Source organism: Protopterus annectens, chromosome 5.part0 (assembly GCF_019279795.1).
Source record: "Protopterus annectens isolate FY-2018-M chromosome 5.part0, PAN1.0, whole genome shotgun sequence".
Lineage (NCBI taxonomy): Eukaryota > Metazoa > Chordata > Ceratodontiformes > Protopteridae > Protopterus > Protopterus annectens.
This window is the reverse complement of record NC_056735.1, coordinates 1,621,843,170-1,621,868,356: the sequence shown is the minus strand read 5'-3', so window position 1 is coordinate 1,621,868,356 and position 25,187 is coordinate 1,621,843,170. Positions and strand designations below refer to the sequence as shown.

Here is a 25,187-nt window from a genome sequence, read left to right as displayed (position 1 = left end):
CCTTCCTTTTGGATGTTCCTTCATTCCCTTTTTTTTCTCTTGCTCCCTCAGGCCTTTCTAGTGTCTCTGGAACTCAAGGATGCTTATCTCCATATTCCAATCCATCCTCTTTTCAGGAGATTTTTGCATTTGTCGCTTCCTGGCAATTTCAGTGCTGTGCTTGCCCTCCAGCCTTACTACTGCAAGGGTATTCACCAAATGCCTCACACCTGTGATTGCTTTTTGCAAGCTTCAAGAGATACAAATATTTCCTTGTATGGCTGACCTGCTGATTCAGGCATCCTCTCCAGAGGTCCTTTTGCAAAATCTTCATTTTACCACTTCTCTTCTTCAGAGCTTGGGGCTCATGATACTTTTTTTTTTTGAAAATTCTTCCCAGACTCCTTCTCAGAATCATGTCTTTCTGGATTGCAGGATTCAAAACGATGCCAATGCTGGCATCCCTGCCCCCTCCAAAGGCCTTAACTCACATTTCTTTCAACCTCTTCCCCTGACCTCCATTACAGCCAGGGAGTTTTGAGAGCTCTGGGGTTCATGGCTTCCACTGTACCAATGCTCCCTCTGGCCAAACTCCACATGAGGAAGTTCCTCTGGTTTCTGAAGTCTGTGTAGCTTCAGCATGAGCATCCTCTAGACTTTCCACTTCCTCTTCTCCCATGCCTCAAGAAAGAACTTGGGTGGATTTGTCTCGGAATCCAGGGCTTCCTTTTCAACCTCCTATTCCCTCTCAGGATCTGTTCAAGACGCTTCAGATGTGGGATGGGGACAACGTTTGGCTCCCTGAGGGAGCCGGAGTGTGGTCACCTCATCAGCAGATTGAACACATCAACAAAAAGAGAGCTCTTCTGCTGGCTCTTGAGCCTTTCATCCCCTCTCCTCTCTGGGGCCTGTCAAGGTGTTCACAGACAATACCACAGTTATGTGGTATAAAAAACACGGGGGTACCAGATCTTATAGTCTTTGCCAATTAGCACTTCTGGTATGACATCTGGTTATCAAGTGACCCTTCAGGCAGTTTATATTCCTTCAGATCAGAACACTGTGGCAGACATTCTGAGCAGGTCCTTCACTCAATCCCACAAATGGATGCGTTTCTGGACATTGTTCACCAGTGGGGCATTCCTCAAGTAAATCTCTTTGCTTCCCCTCTAAACAGATAACTTTCCCAGGTCCTCTGGTATGGAAGGTGGATGCCCTCTCATTTTCTTGGAAGGGGATGTCTCATTCTGAGAGCCCCGTTTCAAGATTCAAAAGGTTGCTCTCAAAATCTTGCTGGTGACTCCCTTTTGGCCATGACTGCACCGATTCCCTCTACTTCTGCATCTAACCAAGAGCAATCACCACAAGTTACCTCACATGGTGGATCTCCTCACACAAGACAAGAAGTCTCATCCATCCCCACCTGTCCACGCTTCAACTAACACTGTAGGTGATAGGCTTTTGATCCCTCAGACAGTTTTTTTCTGAGGAAGTGCTGCAGGTCCTTGAGGACGTGTTGCAGGTCCTGCAGGAGGCCAGGAAACCTACTACTAAGAAATCCTACTTGTCTAAATGGAAGAGGTTTTCTAGGTGCCCTTAATATTAGACCTCACAGGAAGCCTGTTGCTCCTCCCTGGCATCTTAATTTCGTTCTGGAAAAATTGACTGGTTCCTTTTGAGCCTGCTGTTTCAGCTTCCTTGCAACATTGTTCTAGGAAAACAGTTCTTTTCTTAGCTCTTACTTCTGCCAGACGGGTATCGGAGTTGCAAGTCCTTATGGCTTCTCCTCCTTTTTTGATATTTCATGAGGACAGGTATCTTGGCGTACTAATCATTGACCACTTTGGGCATTAAAGAAGGAATTGTCACAGCCTATTACTTTGCCTACCCCCCCCCCCCCCATCTCCACAATCTGACAGTGAGACTGTGCTACATACTTTAGATATGCATAGACAGCTCAGACTTTACTAGGATAAAACTAAAGCTACTAAACTCTGATCAGTTGTTCATTTAATTTCATTCTAAGTCTCTAGGTTTGGCTGTTTCCAAGCAAATTACTTACAGTTGGATTTCAAAGGCCATTTCCTTTTGTCACACTTTTCACAAGAGCCTTCTTTCTTCAGTACAGGCTCATGCTACTAGAGCTGTGGCTTCTCTCCCCCCCCCCTCCCCAAGAGGCTTAGACACTGATTTTATTCTTGAAGCTGTTATCTGGACTTCTGTGCAATACCAAACATTACCAGTTGGATGGCATCTCCAGAGCTGGTTTTGCTGATGCCATTCTTCATGGCTTTGCCACTGCTTCCTCCTCCCAAGTTTGTTCTTGAGCTTTGCCACTCTCCCAATTGTAATGGATTACTGCAGTTGTGAATGTAAGGACATAGCACAGTTGTGTAAAACCTTACCATAATAGTAGATGTCCTTGCCTTCACAGCTGCAGTATTCACTCCCTCCTTCCATCCCATTAGTCTTTTTTCCTTCCCGGATGTGCAGGTTCTCCTTGGTATCAGTTCTGAGGATGGTATGCCTGAACATCATCTTTATGCCCTACTCTACACAAGGAGTGTGTAGGTGGCATACAATGTACTTTAAAGCAATGGTGGACTTTGGTAAACTGGCTGGACAGTGGGTTTCATGGCAGGGAATCCCATTTGTAATGAACACTGCAGCAGTGAAGCAAGGACATCTACATTTATGGTAAGATTTTACACAACTGTACTTTCTTTCATTAATCACTATACTGAACACATGACCTCATCATTAATCTCCCTCCAGTGCTCAAAGTTAATCAAAAATCTTTCTAGAAACACTTTTAGCCACCTTCAATCAAAATAAAAAACTGTCCATAGTGTTAAGCATTAAAAATGAATCAAAATATATATATTTACTCCAAGACAGGCAATCATGCATTCTTTCAAAGCCCTCTTCTTTACTGTATTCTCTTAAGTCTATCTAAAAACTCAAATCTTGAGTGGCTTGACTACTACTCGCAATAACTGTGCAGATACAACTAATCATGGAACACCAACACAGTACAGAGAAACAGCTTTTGTGCACAGACTTGTATTAATTTATATGGATACTGCACCATACTTAGGAATTCACAATCATAAAATAAGCAGGAGAGGATGCTAAAAAACAAAAAAAAAAGTTTGTTTGGATGTGCATTTAACCATATATGAAGATAGATTTTTGTACATGATGGTGCTCTTCAGAGACAAGAAAGTCAGACACCCATCATAAGGGATGCCAGCAACAACCTACTCACCAGTCCATGGGACATCAAAGGCAGATGGAAGGAGTTTTTCTAGTAGTTTATCAATGAAAACTACCCACAGAAGCTGTAATACCCCACACACAGCCTACAATGAAAAAAAAAAAACACAGCCCACTCCAGAAGCAAGAACTGCACTAAGGAAAATAAAGTCAAGGGAATGCAGCATGTTGAAAATTGAGATAAAACAACTTCTGACTCCCCCTACCATAACAATTGTTATCTGTACTCCGCTTTATCCCACGTTCCTTCAGTTTTACATTCCATTCCAGAAACATGGTCAGTGAAGAAACAGCTGATGAAGCTAGAGAAGGAGATGAAGTGTCTGGTACGGGGGGTAAGATGCACACTAAAGGACAGACAAGCAAATGACAACATCAGAGCAGAAGCTTAAGTAGTTCCAATTGCAGAGGTGGTCAAAAACAGACTGATGGTTCAGGCATGCGCACAAGACAATACAACAATCTGGTGATTTGGTACAGACATGAAGGCAAGAGGAAATGAGGGCATCCAGCAAACAGATGGATGGACTGTGTGAGAGGAAAACTTTACTTCCAACGGTCAGACAGTGTCAAAACAGGTACAAGAGTGGCAAGGGAGATACACAGATGATGCTGCAGTCTGACCCAGTGTAGAAAATGAGAAAAAAATGGAGGATGATGACTGGGGACTCTAAATCACATTGCCATACACTATAAAACAAAATGAACTGAAAGGCCAAACATGCACCTTATGCATCTTAAGCTTGTGATCTCCCTTGATCACAAGCGAAAAAGATCCCAGTTTATATTCACATCTTCATAATTTGTCCCAGATAAAATTCTGCACATGCTGTCACCTGCATCACCCTATGCACTTCGGCATATAAACAGTCATTTACCCTAATGGAGTTTTAGATGGTCAATCATATTTTAAGCAAGTTACATACAGCTTTGTGTAGAAGGCATTAGTTTAGACAGTTTCAATCACATTCAACTCTTAGACAGTGTTTGAGATGCTCCAAATAATATAAATAGTATGCCTGGTCAAACCCTTGAAAGCATAGCTTAACTGGAAAAATGACCAACATGACCCATGTTAAAATATAAACGGTACTATAAATTTAAACTGTTGTAGCACAGAGATAACGTCCTGGCTATTGGCCAGAAGACTCCAGTTCAATTGGTGACTTGGGTGGTTGATGGAGCCGGTAGCAAGGAAGGATGTGCCCATACAGAAAGCCACCCTCAGAATGGCTCTAAAACATGAGCTTGAATTCAATTGAGGGAACTTGATAGTTGTCAGGTGCTTGTGCAAAAAAGCATGAAAACAACTGCACAAAATTAAAGATAAGCATTAAAAATTGCAGCACTATGACCAAGGAATAATATTTATTTTTATTCTATATTTGTTTACCATGGAGGTCCGACTGGACAGAGCTGTCTGTTTTCAGTGGAGGCCCGTTGAGTAAAGCTCCAGAAAAATTGCTAACATACTAAACATAAGATATTTACATGAGAATTGGGGTTTACACATACAGTTATAACATGGTGTTGTTGTGTCTTTCGGCTTTTCCCAGTTAGGGGTCGCCACAGCGGAACTCCGGTCCGCTAATGATTGGCAGCAGATTTTTACGTGCAGAGTTGCCAGCTCTGACACAACCTTCAACGAAGGTACGCCCATTCACGCATGTCTCCACACAGAAAACGCTCTAGCTGAGAATCGAACAGGATGTCTTTACTGTGAGGCGACAACGCTACCACAGCACCACCACCACAGTCACTACATACGATGAGCTGTTTTTGAAGATGGTTTTGTTAGGTTGTACCCGAATTTTTAGCGGTAGGGAGTTCCCCAAGTATTCAGTGTTTTCTCGAATACAAGTAATCAGAGCTCTAATGGCTTTTGGAGATTGCAATTAAGTTCTCAGTTACTGGAGTAAAGGGTGATCAGGTCTTGTAAGGCTGGAGTTTTGTCAAGTTGGTACAGTATTTGGCGAGCTAGAAGAAGTTGGTTTAGAGCCAAGGTGTTACGGTATTCCAGCCAGTAAAGCTGTTTTAGGGCTTGACAGTGGTGGGTGCAGGAGTAGGAGGAGTTTGTGGCAAAATTTGCTATTTTGTTGTTGCTTACTCATAGCTTGTTTAAAATCTCTCTTATTTAGATTAATTAGGACAGGAAAAGCATACAGTTAGGTAGAGAGAAGATGGGTACCAGCTAGGGTAACTTTAATGTTGCTGGTTAGGAAGTTTTTACATCCGTTTTACATCTTTTACACGAGCAGATAAGGTACACATACTAAACCTACTTTATTTCACTCTTACTCATGCAGCACATCAACAGTTACAGTGAAGAGAACAAACAAGAAAATATTAATTTAAAAATGAATAGATTTGTGGCATTACAGGTGAAATTTGGAACATAGGTAGAATACATACATAGTACACAGGTACAGTACATACACTGTATTCTACCTATGTTCCAAATTTCACCTGTAATACCACAAATCTATTTATTACCTTAATTTTTCTTGTTTGTTCTCTTCACTGTAACTGTTGATGTGCTGCATATCACTGTAAAAACATGTCTATTGTAATGTGTGTATACTGATCATGTGTAAATATCTAAATGTATCTGTAATTTTTCTATGTGGAGCTTTTCTCCCCAGGCCTCTGCTGAAAAATGGCCTTTTTGGCTCAGACAGCCCCGGTTAACAAATGTAAAATAAATAAATCTGTAAAAAGAGTACCTACTTTTTTGTTGATTTTGGTTATTGTATGAGCTGTGTGTTTGTCAGATTTCATATTATTGTCAATAATGACCCCTAGTAACTTGGTTTATGTGACGGGGGAGATAGGGTATTATCTGATGCAGAAACAGAGAATGGGTGAGTAAGTACTGCGGCTTTGGAAGGATAGAAGAGCATAAATTGGGTCTTTTTAGGATCTAGTATTAGCCGAGAGTTTGTTAGCCAGGTTTCGATGGATGTAAAGGCTTCTTGGGCCTTGATGTGAAGTTGCTGGCGGGTGGGGGCAGAGCAGATTAAGGTGGAGTCAAACATACTGAACCAGGTTCGCTAGAAGGGTGGCTTTGTGAAGATTATTTGTAAATATAATGAAAAGCAGGGGTCCTAGGATTGATCTTTGGGGTACTCCTAATTTAACGGGGAAAGGGGAGTTTTTCCACTGAACAGCCTGTTGGCGTTGGGAGAGAGAGTCTTGAAACCATAACAGAGTGGGGGGTAGTTTTTAATTCTAAGAGTGATGTTAGACGTTTTGTATGGGAGACTGTATCAAATGCCTTTGATAAGTCATGGAAAACTGCAGACATTTACACAGACAATACTTAGAGCGATAAAGTATATACGTTCAGATGAAACTAGTCTGTATACTGGCACTGCAGAAAAAATACTCTAGTCTTTTTATCCATGTGAAAAGTTCAAGACAAAGAACAGCAAAAAGGATATACCACAAAGACACAGTAAATTAGTAAGACAAACCCTACTTGAACAAACAACTCAATATCTTCTTTACCAACATGTGTAAGCCTGTTAACAGAATTCAAGAAACCTTTGACAAACATCTTATTTAACAAAGTTAATCCTTTGCATCTACATGCATGTTACAGGTGACATGATTTGTTTGTTTTTAACTTGGTTAAGTGGGATGGTCTTCGGACCCTTCTTATCCATGGCTCAGGTCAAAAGAAAAGGTAAGACAATATATACGCATTTGTCTTCTCTGTTTTGGGAGAACTACTGTTTTTGTTACCTTTCATGCTCTAGAGAGAAGAGGAATGAAGGTCAGCAGGACTAAGACAGAATATATGTGTGTGAATGAGAGGGAGGATAGAGGAATGGTGAGGATGCAAGGAGTAGAGGTGGATGAGTTTAAATACTTGGGATCAATAGTTCAGAGTAATGGTGAGTGCGGAAAAGAGGTGAAGGGGGGAGTACAGGCAGGATGGAGTGGGTGGAGAAGAGTGTCAGGAGTGGTTTGTGACAGACGAGTACCAGTAAGAGTGAAAGGGAATGTCTACAAGAGGGTAGTGAGACCAGCTATGTTATATGGGTTGGAGACAGTGGTATTGACAAAAAGCAGGAGTTAGAGCTGGATGTGGCAGAGTTAAAGATGTTAAGATTTGCACTGGGTGTGGCGAGGGTGGGCAGGATCAGGAATAGGTATATTAGAGGGTCAGTCCAGGTTGGAAGGTTTGGAGACAAAGCTAGAGAGGCAAGATTACATTGGTTTGGACATGTGCTGAGGAGGGGATGCTGAGTATATTGGGAAAAAGATGCTAAGGATAAAGCTACCAGGTAAAAGGAAGGCCTAAGATAAGGTTTATGGATGTGGTGAGAGAGGACATGCAGGTGGTTGTTGTGACAGGGCATGATGCAGAGGACAGGATGAAATGGAAACAGATGATCCGCTGTGACAACCCTTAATGGGAAAAGCCGAAAGAAGATGATGATGAATATGGAGTTCAGTGAAAAATAAGAATTGCAGTTCCTTTTCTTTCTTATTTTTTTTTTTATTCAGGCTATCACTAAACCAAAAGGTTGTTAAAAAAAAAAAAAAAAGCTCCTAGATACACTTCAGAGCATTTAGAATTCTATGGTTTCTGAGGGCCTAACAGTCCCCTCCCCAGACCAGTGGCTTAATTCACAGACCTAAAATGACTAATGAGTGGGTGCATAATGAAACAATTTTTGGAGGAAATTGGTTTTATGGCAAGGAAATGTCACTGACCTGCTGAAAGAGAGACCCACACCTTTCTGGTGGGCCCCATCCATTTAGCTGCTTCCTGCAGCCCCCTTGCTATTAAAATATCAACCACTTCTGTCCTCTACCACAAAATTATCCCAAAGGCTGGCCTTTCCAGGTTTAGAGTCTTTTGGTTTTGAGATCTCAGAAGAGTGTGTTCAGTCAGACAATGTCATATCAGCATGTTAAAGGAGGGCAATACTCTGAAGTAGCAGCTGAAAAAAAAAAACAGTGAGACCAACAATGACGTGATTCTGCGTCAACTTGAATCCAGACGACTTTTTTTTGCACCGAAATGCAAATATTTTCATGAGGCACATCAGCAGTGTTAACAGCAATTATCGATAGTACATGCATTCTAAATAGAGTACACAAACCTGTTAATCTCCAAGTTAATTCCTAAAGATCACCTAGTAGCAGATCGGCAAGTTCATAATTAAAACTACTTAAAAAATATATACTGCCAATTTTGTCTAGAGTATGCAATAGTCAAATCTCGCACCATTTAGCCATAACCCAAATTATCACAATTTCCTAGTCCATTCCATCATACCATTCCATTTTATACCAAGAGTAGACTATTAGTTTTCACGTAGCCCTTCAAGTGTGATTGTTATACTGAATACAATCCCGAGAGAAAAAAAATGTAGTAGTCCGTAAGTCAAACTCATTTCAGCTAAAAGGCACATCATAATAACGGAGTCAAGACTCTCCTACGACTCACAAAAGGGGACTTGTTATAGGACACACCCTTCAGAACAGCAAGTTAGAGCACGAATACTGCTGAAATTAAGCAGTTAGACATAACTGACTTAACATTAGAACGCTACGAATTTCTGTACTACATCCCTAATCTACAATAAGTTCTCAAAGTGTTGGGACACTTTTCCAAAGCTAGACGAACTAGTGGCATATGGAGTTAACAAAATACAGAAGTGATCCGAATATGGGACAACTAAAACACGCTAACGCTATACTGGAAAAAAATGTACAGCAATCCAAGGTGACCACTTAAAGATGATCAACAAAGCACACACTTGTTTATCAGATGCATACACATCTTGCCCTATCTACACATGTCAACTCACAGAAATAAAGCGTCAAAATAGACAGCTCATCATATATTAAAAACTATAGATTAAAATAACGTGCAGCCAAACACCAAACTTGCTGCGAGTCTGCGACGTCCTCGCCCCTACTTCACAGCAGTTATACACCACAGAAAAAAAACTAGTTCCTTCATCCAGATTGTAAACACAGCACTGTTAGCTGATTTAGCTCAGTACTAACCACTTACAACCGCGGTACTGTGAAAACATTACTTCAAGAACTTCAGTATTTCAGCTGAAACGCTATCAGTAGCGCTAAAAGAGCCCTAATAACATAGCTTAATAAAACAACCCAGTCTTACCTTTGCATATCTCAGGTTTTCAGTTATTAATAATACTTACACTGTTGATCATGTGATAATTCACAACTTGCAAAGCTCCGCCCCTATCTGAATCTGTAGCTAGACTTCGATAGGCTCAACGAGCCGTCTGCTAATTCCCACTTTTGCGGCTGAGGACTTCCTTTTTGAAAGTAGAGATTAGTGCCAAACTAGAGTAAAAACAGAAAGGCGGCAGCATTTAATGCTGCACAGCTAAGTAACGTCACTAATACGGCTGACAAAGGTTTTGGATAGCGGAAGCCGGAAGTGGTAAATCCAGTATGGATAAATTAGTGCTGTGCAGTGCTACTAAATTATTTTGTCCTGTTTCTAGATATTACCATTGATGTGGGTAGCGTTACGTTTGTATTTACAATTAGGTCGAGTGCGGGACCTTTGGATTTTGCATTACGGTATTTGGCAATCACTGCGCGGAAGCGTGTTTTCCTTATGTTTGTCTTGAGATGCGCACTAACTTATCCGTTTACTAGATTAATAGTGTTACAGTTTTCGACGTACAGTGATTTATTTGTGGTTACACAACTATTAAGGTATTTGTGCAATTTAATTTATCTCCGCTAGTTAAGGTTATATTCTTCACCCTTCACCTGATCGCTTCGCTTTGAGTTTGTTAATAGTATCCGCTGGTAAGTGAGAGTAAGCAAGAAAGCATCCTGTATGATTTATGGGGTGTGTTAACATTCGTAAATTAGTTAATGGTGGAAAAAAGCGATTTTTCATGTCGGTAGATAAGTAAAGGTGCGCTGTTGCAGGGGCGTACTCAGTTATTTTTAATTAGTTATGCATATTAACCATTTTTAGGTTTAGGTGATCGTAAAGAGGTAAAACATAAATTTGTAGTATAGCTGATAGAATAGCAAGCAAATAGCCAGTTGAAGCATTTTCAGAACAAAAAAGTTCTCCCCGGGCCTCCGCTGAAAACAGGCTCTGTGGAACCTAGTCGGACATTCCCGGCCAACAAATGTTAAATAAATAAAATACATAAAAATACCTTGTAACTGACGTGATAGCGAATCAGTAGTCGGTTGATAAGGTGTTCAGACTAAAAACATAGTGCGGGAGGTGTTATGAGAATAGAAGAGTGTACTGATAAGGAGGTAAAGAGGGGTCCACGTCTGGTATTGCGAGAATAGAAAGTATAAAGATATAATAATAACAAGTAAGATTAGGCTGAACGTGTATGTACATAATATCGTTTTCATAAGTCTGGGATGTTACATTCAGGCGGAAAGTGTGTCAAACGCAATTGCATTTGTCTGACCGTGAGATGAAATGAGTGTTCGTATTAACTGGTGTTCTTCATTGCATCACTGCTGCACTATACGGGTTTATCCTACCCAGGATATAAGAGTTATCCAACTCCCAAAGCTTAAGAACACCTACGTGCCCAAATTGTTGAAAGCTCAATCTTGGCTGGGAGAATCAGCCGTCTAGGCATCAAGCGTTTTAGAGCTTTCGTATCCCTAAAGAGTGCTCCTCTTGCAGGCTTCCGAGGATCGACAGTTGTTCCTCTATAAATGGGCAGATAAGTTGCCATCGTGGGTGGGAAAACTTCCGCATTTAATTTTGTGACTAAAACAGTTCGTTATTTTAAATAACTAGTAACAGAAAGATCACCACTAAACGCGAACCAATAAAGTAGAAAGCTAGGAGCGAAATGACATGAAACTACACCATTTTATTTGTAACAAACTACAGGTTAAGCGCTTTCGTCCAACACTGGACTTCTTTAGAACATTTTGCGCTTTCGTCCAACACTATGGACTTCTTTAGAACATTTTCTATCACTCTTAAAGCAGTCAATTTTTACGTTCACAAACCGCATTACCACATAGCTGGATAATCAATTAACCCAGCAACACTAATATTAATAAAGCATTTGTTGGAAGCTGATATAAAAAGTTTCTAAAATACTTACAGTAACATCACACAATATGTTACTTAGATAAGTAAACATTAAAAAACATAAGTATTTATAAAAAATAAACTGATTTTAACCTCGGAGCACTTGTTCCTTATATTCTAAAAGACCATCACTTGGACCCCTCTGCTCCCCATAGAACATGATCAAGGATGTAAAAACAAAACTTGTGGGGTTTAAAATAAATGTGTATATAGAGGGCATTATGTTCATTTCTGTTTTTTGATATCATATAAGTGATGGTTTATTCTCACCCTCAGTGGTTGAATAGTTTTCCCAATGTAAAAATAGTCTCACTGTTGGCATTGCAGGACATATATAACACCAGTGGTAGAACAATAGTACTTGGGACAACCTTACTTTTCCATATCCATAAATAACAAAGAAAGAGCCCTCAAGTATATGTTTACACTGGTTACAGTGGCCACATCTGCCCATTTTACCTTGACTCTGAACACAGCCAGTCGTTTCTAACAAATTTTTGAAACGCTTATCTTTTTTATAAACAATCCTTGGAGCCTGTCCAACTGTTTTAAGATGGTCTTGGTTAAGGGAAAAAAATACTCAAATTCTTTTGAATAATTGCCTTAATAGCATAGAAATCAGTAGTAAAAGACAGGACAAAGGCCCCATTAAAACCACCTTGCATCCCTTCAGAGTACATCCAGTCCATTCCTTGCTCATATCCCTTTCCTAATAAAGGACAAAAGACACCATTATTCATTTTCACCTCGTACTATAATATTTAAAAATATTGAGAGGTAGTCTCTAGTCTCGAACATAAAGTTTCAACTTCAAACTCTCAATATTAAATTGCACATTGTGATAGCCTTATATATTGGCCCTTCACCAATGTTTTTTTTTCTGGTGATTAGGATGCCAACTAGTACAATATAGAAAGGAACTGGAGTAGGTAGGTTTCCTGTAAATCGAAGATTCAAAACATTTTCCCTCTTATTCTTAAAGATGGATATATTTAAGTAATCCACTTGGTCATAGAACACATTCGAAGTAAAGTTAAGATAGTCAGTAGTAGTGTGCAAATACTGAAAAAATTCCTGCAACCTCTTCCCAGTGTCAGTCCAAAAAAAATCACAATGTCATCTAAAAAGCATCTGTAAAGGGACCAGCAATTACTATAAGCAGAAGAAAGCACATACTTGCTCTCCCAATGGGCCATAATGAGACTGGCAAAATGCAGCGCAAGCCACCCCCATAGCTACCTCTTTACATTGCTTGAGTAACTGACTTTCAAAAACTAATAAAATTATTCTGCAAAGCCATTAACATCAGACCTCACAATGTTTTGATCTTGGTAGGGTCCAAACTTGTGATAAAACAAAGCTATTCATAGAACCATTATAAGCCCAATTCATGGAGAATGACAGAGTATAGTTCTTTAACATCAATTGTTGCAAAAATTAAATTCCCATTATATAAATTACTAGTTACTCTCTCTAAAAAAATCCCATGAGTCCTTATACAAGTGGCCAGTTCCCTTTCCAACCTTAAGTTGGTCATTAAAACAGGCTATATTAAAGGTCTTAGATGACTTAGCATCAACTAGGATAGAAGGGGGGGGGGGTCAGACAGACTTCTATGGATTTTGGGAATACCAAAAATGGTGGGTGTTCTAGGGTGTGTAACTAGCCAAGTGTTCATAATCAGCTCGAGTGATATCCCCATTTTAATAGCCTATCCTCCAACTCCACATCCACCCTCTTGTATGCTATATTCATGTGATTAACCAAAACTTCCTCATAGGTGTCACTGAACAGCAAAGTCAACATCTTTTCAGTGTATTCATTCGTGTTCATAACAACAAGGTCCCACCTTTTTCTGGCTTCATAAACCTAACCCATTTGTTACTAATAATATTTCTCAGTAGTTCTTCCAAGATGGCTGCACATTGAGTAACAGCTTAATTCTGGCTCTCCCAGTGTAAAAACAGAACCTGAACAGAGAAAGCCTGTAGACCTGGATTTCTGAGTAAATTTCAGTAACTGACTAGTAAGTGCACTGCCTAGATGCCAGGAAAAAAGAATTATAGAGGACCTTGAGGAGAATCAGCTACAAAAGGTGACAAAAAACACTGACTGGGAAAAGTACTGTAGCTATTCAGCAAAAAGAAGGGCAAGCGCCAGACATGACTTTCAGTAACCTTGAGGAAAGTATAAAGCAATTGCATACAGACCTGACTAAAATAAATGAAACACCAATGGAGTATATCAACTCAAACAATAAAAGGTTGGAAAAAATGGAAGACGCTTTAAACAGATAACCAGATGAGATGATGACACTGCAAAACTCAGAGGTCCAAATGAAGAAAAGGCTGAATATGAGACTGCACAAGAAGAAATGTTTAAAAAAATAACAGAATTAGAGGGCAGAGCACATAGAGAAAACCTGAGATTTTCTCTTGTGCCTGAGAAGCTGGAAGGAACAGACTGTATTAATTTCATGAAAGCACCAATGAACAACTGGACTGGTATTCCACAACAGGAATTGTAAATTGAAAGGGCACATCATGTGTACACTCCAAACCTGGCTATGAGAAAACAAACTAGACCTTTAATAGTAAAAATGCAGTCTTACCAGCAGAAGGAGTTGATTCTGACAAAACTGTGGCAGAAGGACAAAGTACTAAAAGTGGGAGACAACAGATTGTTTGTGGAGAATGACTACTAAATTTATTCCATTATATAGTGAATGTTGAGAAGCAGGCATGAGATTCAATCTGCTGTGCCCAGCTATCTTCAAAATATTTATCTGCTGTTGTAAATCTTTATTCATTGCTTACTGGTAGGATCTCGGTTCCATCCTTGGAACTGATAAGGCCGTTTCCCAGCTCATGCAAGCCAAAAACTCTCAGCTAAGAACCTACTCACAATGCCCCTCTCCTAGATACTCCAGATCCCGTTTGCCGCATTCCTAGTTAGACGTGTTAGCCATCTCTCTCAAAGCTAAGTAGTATTTTGTTTGTTTTTCTGACAGTTTTTCTTCTGAATTTAAAATTTTTTAGTCAAGTTAGTCTTTTATCACTGTCGCCTGTAACCTAGGCCTATTTCCTACCCTTTTTCTTGATAATTTAATTTTTTACCCCTTTTGACTGTCCCTCTCTCCTGTCTTTGACAGGCCTCTTACTAGTGGTATTCTTTAACATAACTCCACTGGTATTTTTTCCTTAATTTTTTCTACAAGATAGCATTGTTTTCCTTACTGTGTCAGACAAAGCTAGGTTGGGTTTTAAACAGTGTGACAAGTGTGGCTGTAAGATGCCTAACTCAGATGCACATGTTCGTTGTGTCTACTGTTTGGGCGAGGATCATTTGAAAGCTGATTGTGACATTTGTGCTGGTTTTACTAATTGGACACTAGCAGAATACAAGAATAAACTTATTTTAAAAGGTTTACTCAAGACACCTTTCTCGGAGGCTCTGTCTGGGTCGGAGGTCTCACCCCCTCCTAAGACCAAAACATATAAGAAAAAACAGAATCTGATGTAAATCTTTGTTCTTTCATTACAGAAAGGAAAAAGTGATTACTTAAGGCACCTTTTTTGGAGGCTCTATCTGTGTCAGAGCTCTCACCCCTCCAAAGACCATAAAACATAAGGAAAAAACGGATTATTCAAGGCACTTTTTTTTTCGGAGGCTCTATCTGGGTCGGAGGTCTCACCCCCTCCAAAGACCAAAACACATAAGGACAAACAGATTGCTCACGATACCTTTTTTGAGGCCTCTATCGGGGTCGGAGGTTTCACCCCCTCCAAAGACCAAAAAAAAAAATAAGGAAAAACAGATTACCCAAGGCACCCTTTTCAGAGACTCTTTCTGGGTCAGAGGTCTACCCCCTCCAAAGACCAAAAAACATAAGGACAAATGGAATCACTCTGTTCCTGCATCTCCGTCAGTTACAGAACCGATTCGGCTCAATGCTTCCTCGATGCAGACCTCTTCGGCACCAGGCTTTGTGTCTTCTCCCTCGGTGCCATCCATGATATTCACCCCTATTTTGGCTCCGACCTCGGCACCACTGACTTCGGTGCCATCCTTGAATCTGACATCGGCTCCAATGACTGTACCTGCTTCGGCACCATCCCCAGCCACGGTGCCGGCAGTTTCTTTGGCTCTAAAACTCAAATACTTGCCAAGGACAAGATACCTCCGGTGCATACTGTCTCAGTTCCGACAGCAATGTTTTCCCTGTCGGCACTGTCCACCCTTGCTGCATCGGCTCTGGTGAAACCATTGCTCTCCCGAAGCAGTGCTTGGACCGTCTGTACCTTGGTATCTAGCCTGGCACCTATTTTCTTGCTGGTGCCATTTATGTCCACAGCTCTGATGGCTTCCAGTTCTTCTGCTCCTCTCCTAACCCTCTATTTCGGGACCCCGGGCACAGGAGTCACAAGAACCCTCTTTGAAGGGAACCCCTTCTCCAGAGTCCTCCTCAGAAGATCCCACTGGGGAGCCACCCCAGAAGAAACTGTGCAAGAGGAAGCACCTTGATTCATATCACTGAAGACGCTGATTGTGATGGGGAGAAGGGTCCCCACGGTCTCCCCCAGACGACATCTTATTCGGAGACATTCTCGAAATCCTCAAGCAGCGGGGAGACTGGAAGTCTTATAACCCTTCTTCTGAGGAATCAGTGTTCCTGCAGGCCTTCCATGCCTGGCCATCTACTTCCTGGGTGGCCCCACCGGCAGATGACCTTGATAAACTCACTGTGCAGCGTGCCTGGAAGGCCTTGGACAACACAGAACCTGTCCCTCGGAGGCCAGACAAAAATTTTATCTACACCTGAAGACCAGCCCCACTGGTCCTAGCAGTTGACAGTTGATTCTATGGTCGTGGCAGCTGCCACAAAGAGGGAACTGGCAGAAGATAGTTCCACCGTCCATCCTCAAAACAGAGTCCTGTACCATGGACAGACTAGGGAAACGGACCTATGCTTCAGTGACATTCGCCATTCGGTCACTGAACTATCTGGCACACTTTACTCGTCTCCCAAGAGACCTAATTTTCGAAATGTCTTCCTGTTTGGTGGGGTACTGCCTGATGACATGCATGATACTGTTGCCTCGCAGCTAGCTACCCTTGAAACCATCTCAAACCCCTCGATGCATTTGATATCTCACTCCACTGAGGAGGCAGCTCGAGCTGCCGCATGAGGCGTTGTCATGAGACATAATGCTTGGATGCGGTTGTGGTACTTCGCAGACCCCTTTAAATCTTCCTTCGTCAATGCACCTGTCAAATCTGCACTTTTTGGACCCAAAGTACGAGACACACTTACACATACACGTAGTGAGAAAGACGGAAAGACCTTGTCTGCTTGGGCATATGCCTTTCCAACCTCCAGAGGTGCTACTCCAGGAACCAGGAGGGAGGAAAAATGTGGTTCAAGAAATCCCAAGGACCTATTCATGACACTAGTGGTGAGCAATCCTCCTGGGGCAGAGGGGGCAACTCATATGGAAGACATCCCTTTCGGGGTAGAGAGGGTCCCCGTAACCAGGGAGCTAGAGATTCTCCGGCAGACCCTACCAGCACTCTTGAGCAGAGACCCGACTGCTTCCCTCTGGAAGCTGTTGGGGGTCGTTTTTCTTTGCATTCTCCAGCTTGACATCTTATTACTACTGATGTTTGGGTGCAGAGAATAATATCCAGAGGCTACCAAATACCTTTTGACTTAACTCCCAGACCCGTCAAACAAATCCTCGATGTACCACCCAATCGGAGGGAATTAGCAGCCTTAGAGATAGAAAAGCTGCTAAGGAAAAAAGTCATCCAACCAGTCCCACCAGACCAGACAGGATCCAGGTTTTACTCAAGGTCCTTTTTTAGTGCGAAAAATGACAGGAGACTGGAGACCAATCCTGGATCCCAGCCTACTGAACAAATTTATCAAACCTCAAAAATTCCAGATGGGCACGCTATAGTCCATTCTTCTCTTCCTAGGGAGGGATAACTGGATGTGCTCTATATATTTCCAGGACGCGTGCTAACACACAAAGATGGATCACCGTTCCAGGAGGTTTCTCCACCTCTGGCTGAGAGCCAATCACTACCAGTTCTGGGCACTGCCATTCGGTCTCTTGACAGCCCCCCCCCCCCCCCGAGTCTTCACCAAATGTATGGCAGTTGTGGTAGCTCATCTTCAACTACAAGGATTCCAGGTGTTTCTCTATCTAGACGATTGGCTCCTTACAGCTCCGACCAGGAATCTTTTATTCCATAGCCTCTCTTACACTCAAGCTCTCGCTTTCCACTTGGGGATTACAGTCTACAAAGATAAATCTCAAATGTCCCCAATGAAGACACTGGAATTTATTGGAGCGGTCTTCGACACAACATCCTGTCAAGCTTCTCTCCCACATCACAGGCTTTTGAAAATAAGACACCAAATCCAAGACCTTCTTCCGTAGACCTATGTACCAGCACGTCTTGTACTGCAACTCTTGGGCTCCATGGCAGCTGCCATTATGTTAGTACCACTGGCGAGACTGCACATGAGAATCCTGCAGTGGCTGCTTTCCACACAATGGTCGTTGCTAACTCACTCAACCACATGATACGCCTTACAAACCGTTGCAAGGAGGAAATGCTATGGTGGATGGATCCACAAAAGAATCTTTGGTGTTGACTGTTCTGGTTTCCCCAACTCACGGCCACTGTGACCACGGACGCTTCACTATTAGGATGGGGGGGCATTTCCAGGGAAAGACTTCCAAGGCACCTGGACCCCTCTCGAGGCCAACTTGCACATAAATGTCCTGGAACTGAGGGCAGTTGTCTTAGCGTTGCAAGCATTCCATGCATCCCTGCCTTCGGGGACCATTGCAATTCAGTCAGACAACATGTCAGTCTTCTGGTATATCAACAAGCAAGGCGGAACCAGATCCTACCCCCTGTGTCGGGAAGCCATGAGGATTTGGCACTGGGCGATAGCTTCCAATCGCTTTCTTGTAGCAACGCACATTCCCAGGAGTTCCAACCTTATTGCGGACAATCTGAGCAGGAAAATCCTGATGCCTCACGAATGGTGTCTTAACCTGTAATAGCAGCTTGGATCTTCCAGCATTGGGGCAAGCCTTGCTGCGACCTGTTTGCTTCCCCCCTGAATTACAAATGCAGGAGCTATTTTGCCTCAATTCCCCCCTCAAGGGGAACCACCGAGGGATGTTCTAACACACAATTCGTCCCCAGATCTTCTGTATGCCTTTCCCCCATTTCCTCTCATTCCAAAATTTCTCCAGAAAGCTCAGAGGTTGAAAAGCAAAGTGATCCTCATTGCTCCCTACTGGCCATGTCAAGTCTGGTTCCCATTTCTATGGCCTCATCTGATTTCACAGCCTGTGGATCCTGGATCATTCCCAGGACCTGTTATCCCATCCTCTGGGATTGATTCATCCGAACCTGCACAGTCTGAAGCTCACAGCCTGGTTCCTCCACTTCCAGTGATTGCCAGACTGCCTGACATCCCATCTCCTGTTCTTGAAATTCTTCTGGCCTCACACAAACCTTCCACTAGAAGGGTTTATTCTAGTAAATGGACTAGGTTCCCTATTTGGGCCAAAGACCAAAACTTAGACCCTTTCTCTATGCCTATTCAAAATATTCTGCAATACTTGACTGCTCTCATGCATGCAGAAACCTCAGCTTCAACAATCACTGTACATTTAGCAGCTGTCACCAATTTTCATAACGGTCTTGAAAATTCTTCAATTATGTCACACCGCCTATGCAAAACTTTTTTGAAGGGAGTATTACATGTTAAACCTCCGGTCAAGCCTCCTTTAGATCCCTGGGACTTGACTCTGGTGCTTCAATCTCTTACAGGCTTTCCCTTTGAGCCCTTTGATTCAATTTTTTTTGTCTTGGAAAACCATACTTCTAGTAGCACTCACTTCAGTGAGAAGAGTATCTGAGCTGCTGGCTTTGAGTGTCAAGAGTCCTTACTTGATCTTCCACATGCATAGGGTGTCCCTTCATACTGACCCTTCCTTCTTGCCCAAGGTCATTTCTGTTTTTTTCCATTAACCAATTTATTGACCTGCCGGTTTTCTTCCCAAGGCATTCTAATAGAGGGGAGTACCTTTTGCACACCCTTGACGTGCACTGACAGCTTCATTGTTATTTGGATTTATGGCTACCTCTGTAGCTTTTCATTCCAGAGTCTGTATGGATGATATATGTGCAGCAGCCACGTGGGCAAGACCTCATACATTCATATCTCATTACAAATTGGATTTGGCCTCCACGGGACAAGCATCTTTTGGTTTTATGGTACTCAGGAATATCCTTCCTTAGGGCCACCCAGGACTCAAGTAGCTGGGGACTCAGTCCTAACAGTAAGCAATGAATAAAGATTTACAACATCAGATAAAGAAGTTATGTCTTACCATAACTTTCCATCTGTGTTGTAGATCTTTATTCATTCCTTACTTCCTGCCCTCCTTCCCCCTGCCTGGACTTCTGGTAGATGTTAGGTACTCATGGTTAGGGTATTTGCTCAGACAGAGCCTCCTACTTTTTTTTCCTATTACTACATCTTTTATCTAGGGTGCGCAAACTCAATCTGGTGTATCTAGGAGAGGGACATTGTGGATAGGTTCTTAGCTGAGAGTTTTTGGCTTGCGCGAGCTAGGAAATGGCCATATCGGTTAGGAGGACAGAACCGAGGTCCTAGCAGTAAGGAATGAATAAAGATCTACAACACAGATGGAACGTTATGGTAAGACATAACTTCTTTTTTTCCTGGAGGAACAAAAACATTTTTTGATGAAATACATGTTAAGGAAGAAATTCAAAAGTTTGTCGAACAAAAAGTGAGCTGTGAAACAGAAGGAGATTCAGCTTCTTGTTCTTCTGGTAATAAAGACCACAGAGAGACTATGCCAGTGAAACCTTTTCTGATGTTTCAACTGAAAATGCTTGGAGAGGGAAAAGCACAGGAGTTTACTAGAAGAATCAAGAGTGCACTGGAAATGATGCTGAGACAGGGTTTGGGAGATGGAGTGAACAGGAGTAGGACAAGAAAATCTGGAAATATTGAACTTTCTTGGACTATGTTAAACTTGTAGGGACTTTAAAGCATATGTCCTACTTCATGTCATTAATGTTTGGAGACTAAAATCAGCAACTTGGAAAGGAACAAATGTGGGATTACAAAGCAGTAATTATATATGTGAAACAGGACAGAATGAGAAAATCTGGAAATATTGGACTTGTTTGGACTTTCTTAAACTTGTAGGCGACTCTAAAGCATATGCCCTATTTCATGTAATTAATATTTGGAAAATACTCAGGAGAGGGGAAGAGGAGGGAGAGAGTTAACTGTAAGTCAAACAAATATTTTTCTTAATATTGCTTAAGTGGTGCATGATTTTCTCTGTATGTTATCAAATAAAGTTTTTTCAGTTATTTTGAAAGTATAATGGGGATACTAGTGTAAATAGATGCTTCTGTTTATTCTTTTTGTGTCTTTCTCCCTTATTCTGTCTTTGTCCTTGTTCAGTTTTAAGAAATTTAGGCAGCACAGTGTAAAAAAAAATTAGGGATCTGGTTAAAAGAGCACGACAAAAGAAAACAATTAGTGTGCTTTTTCTCATTTTTGCATAGGGAAATGACTGAGTTAAGGCCATTAGCTTTATGTAGTAACATGTTTCAACAGAAAGTAAATAAAAAAGAATATTTAATATTATAAGGTCTTTTTTTCTAGTAAACAGTCCTGTATCTGGTTCTCATGTCACTAGCAGACAATCTGATAAAGAGAAAAGGCTTGGAGAAAATATTTTCTGAAAGCATTCAAGTATTTTATCAGCTGGGAGAGCTATAAAGATAAGTCAAAACTAGACCGTACTTAATAGAATCACAGGCTCTACCATGCATCTTAGAATGGATAATCTTTTTTCTGTTTAGCTCGAGTATATGTATGTGTGGCTTCCAGTTTGGAACTTTTGTTCCTGTTAGTGGTAAAACTTAAATATTTGAAAATGTACATAGTTTTGTGTGTTATTAAGTTAGTAGGTTTGGTGAGGTATTGGCTGTGTGTGTGTGTGTGTGTGTGTGTGTGTGTGTTTTTTTATTTAAAGGTTTTCAGTTAAACAAAAAGTTCTGAAAAATGTGACATAGGCTGAAATGGAGATGACAAGAAACAAATGTATAAAAGATTAACCTGCCAAACAGTGCATGCATGGAACTAGACATTTAACAAAAAAAGCTATAATTGTAAAAGGTAGGAATAATACTCTGTCAATAATATGATTCTTTCTATAATGTCTTTAAACGTTAAGGGTCTCACAAATAAATACAAAAAAGAAAGAGTAGTGAACTATATTAAAAAAAATATAGAGTGCAAATAGCTATGCTACAGAAGACACACTTGGAAAGAAGTGAGAATGTGAGTTTGATAAAGAAAGTTTTTTAGTATGCTTATTTGGTGTAATACCTGGGGCAAAGGAAGAGAGGAGTACTTATATTAATTCCAACAGGTGCTCCAATAGTAATAGAAGAGGAAAAAATACAACAATGGTAGATTTGTAGTACTAAGGGGCTACTAGCAAGGGAGGAGGATTACACTGGCATGTATTTATAGGGTCTATATCACTTAATCGAAATACTGATTCATTGAATATGTATTCATCGAACACTAAACAGAGAAAACCATTTCAGCAAACCTCAGATTTTTCCCAAGGTTAGGGAGCACTTCGCCATCACCACAACTTTGCCCTTTTCCCCACTGTAGTGCGATCTCAGAGTTTGTATATATATATATATATATATATATATATATATAGTTAGGGTGTGTGAGGGGTGCAGCCCCCCCATTTTGGGGAATGTGGGGGCAAAGTCCCCCACTTTACGTGGGTTTGATTTAGTGCGTTATGTGTTCCAGAGTGCTTCTCATACTCTGAGAAAATAGCATCAGTAAAGCTGGAACTGGGACTTGTGCTTACATGATGTACTTCTTTGGTAAAAGAAAGCAGTTTCATTCTTAAACTGTCTCTGAGACCTAATAAGGACTGCACAGGTCTTCGGACTACATTAAATTGCAGGCTGTAACTGTTCCCAACCGAATAACATGAAAACATTACTGAGCTTTCGGTTTGAATCTCTTCACCCCCATAAGCAACAAGCTTCACGCAGTTGACCAAATTAAGTTGCTCGCCAGCCATCACTTTAGCAAATGTTTCTGCTGACATTACATTACACTTTAAACCAGTATCTACTTTGAGCTCTGTGAGATTACTATTGATCAGGGCAGTACAAAATACTTCCTTCTTTGCCAACAAGTCTACTACATTAACCTTTTCACCGACCACTGATACACCAGCTACATAGAAAGTAGGGTTGCAGCCCCATGTGAATAGTGTTGCTAGCTTTATCAAATATCATGGTTTCAAACATTTTGTTTAATAAATAATGTGGTTTGTACCTTTTGTTTGCCTAATAATATGTTTTTGTGCTATTCATTTGATTAATAATGCATTTTGTGCTTTATAAATGTGCAGTTTCATTTTCTGTGTCAAATACATCATTTGTGCAGTTGTCTTTACCTTTAGCACATTTCTGGCTGTTTTTTGTTTGTCTGTGCTCTGTTTCACTCAACCTGCTTAGTCTGCCTTCATTTTTAACTCTGCATCTCATGGCTTGAAGAAGTTGCTCTTCTAATCCTGGTCCTGACACCATGTTGCTCGTCTGGTCAAGATAAAAAAGGCAAACCTTTGTGGGTTCAGTTCAAGCGGCTTTATTACACACAAACACACCAGAACTGAGGCTTTGTAACTTAAAGTTAAACTTATAAACAGACTGACTTCCACACTCATACATGTTAACAATTTGGCTGTTTTCTCAAAATGGCACTGCTGCCTGCACGTGCTCAGTATTTATATGCATGTGCTACACCTGGAAAAGCTTCTTAAAGGTACATACACATGCTGTGATCTACAGGTGAGTGGTTCATACCCTGGAAAAAAGTCTGACGTTCGCTGAAATGATTTTTTTCTGTTTAGTGTTAAAAACCTCCACTGCCAATCATGAGCGGACAAGGTGATCTGCTGTGGTGACCCCTAAGCGGGGAAAAAGCAGAAAGAAGAAGAAGTGTTCGATGAATAGTTATTCAACGAATGTATTTTGATTAAGTGATACAAACCCATATTCATATTCCACTGAAAACTGCTGTAATAGAGCTAAAGAAAATTCTGTGAGATATAATCACCTTTCAGCAAGGAAAATTACTTATAGGTGGGGACTGGAATTTGATTTGCAACAGTAAAGGTGTGTCAAGGGGACCCAGAAAGGAAAATATAACAAAGGAGGGTAGATTTTTAAAGAAATTTATGAAAATATTTGGCATGAAAGATGTGAATTCAGTACTAGGAATTCTGAGTGAATTTACATATTATTTCCCAAGATACAAAAACTGGGCTAAGCTAGACAGAATTTACATTTCACAGAAGTGTGCATTTAATTGAAGGTCTTGATATGCACCCAATAACTATTTCAGATCATGCACCAATAATAACTAAAATTAAAACAGGGTAATGAAATAAAAATGAGACACTGGCACTTTCCCACCTCTCTGTTAAAAAGAGAGGAATTTAAGGAATGTGTAGTGATTTCCCACCTATATGTTGAAAAGAGAAGAATTTAAGGGATGGGTAGCTCAGACAACTGAAAATAGAAAGGGCTGTCACCAAGCTTAGAGAGCCTATAACAAGGAAGATAAGGGATCCTGTAGAAGTATTAGAATTATTTCAGAAATTCTATAAAAGTCTGTATAAAGCAGAGAAATATTGAAATCATAATGGTGCAAATGAAAATGTTTATGGAAGAATTAAGTATGCCAAGGCTAGAGGGAGAGGAGGCTGAATTACTAACAGGATAGGAGGAAATGAGATAAAATGATGATGTATAACCAATCTACAGGAAAGTCCCCAGGAATAGATGGTATTCCTGTGGAAGTTTGGAAGCTAGGAGGGGAAAACTGATTTTAATAGTATTTTAAGAGGAGGAGAAGTATCAACATCCTGGAAGAAAGCAGTACTAGCTGTAATAGCTAAAGAGAGTAAAAGATCCATCAGATCCAGCTTCATACAGGCCCATTTCAATACTAAATCATGATTATAAAGTGTTTGTGTTTATAATGGCTAAAAGAGTGGTAAAAGTGATGCCAAAATTGATAGATATGGATCAATGTGGTTTTGTGCAGGGGAGGCAAGCATTCAACATATAAAGAGAACAGCAATGATCCAGAGGGAAGCAGAATGTAAGAAAATGCTACTGTTGCTGGTGGGTCTTGATGCAGAGAAAGCACTTGACAGAGTAAGCTGGGATTTTACGAGCAGAGCAATGGAAGCATTTGCATTCCCTGATAAGATTATAAGGTTGATTAGGAAGATATATGAAGGATTGGAGGTAAACATTAAAGTGGGTGGGGTCCTCTCTGGTAATCTCTGCTTGACCAGAGGAACCAGGTAGGAGTGTCCTCTCTCCCCTTTGTTATTTGCATTATATTTAGAACCATTGGTAAAGAAAATAAGGGACTCAGAAATTCAAGGATATAATTGGTATGGTAGTCAGGAAAAGCTGTCTCTGTTTGCAAATGACATTATTTTCTACCTTACACAACCGGAAAGTGATATTACATTTTTGTGGACTATATTGAGACAGTTTCAGACCTTTTTGGGATACAAAATTAATGAAGCTAAAACAAAAACAATACTTCCATACAAATTGGTTCAGCAATAGCCACATTTATGGGGACATGATAAAATGAACTCTATAGGAATATCGATTAAAATTATACTGGTGTGGA

The 25,187-nt window shown here is 40.8% G+C and overlaps 1 long non-coding RNA gene across 3 annotated transcripts in view; it reads right to left on the bottom strand.

Moving 5' to 3' along the window:
- Positions 1 to 9,837, bottom strand: part of LOC122801794 — a 100,795-nt gene extending 90,958 nt beyond the window's left edge. For 2 of the 3 annotated variants that reach the window (XR_006364802.1, XR_006364803.1), the window contains exon 1: positions 9,283 to 9,391. This is a non-coding gene — a long non-coding RNA (uncharacterized LOC122801794). Of the gene's footprint in view, positions 1 to 9,282; positions 9,392 to 9,443 lie in introns of those variants that run through there. The other variant, XR_006364804.1, reaches the window with a different exon arrangement.
- Positions 9,838 to 25,187: the final 15,350 nt, after the last annotated feature.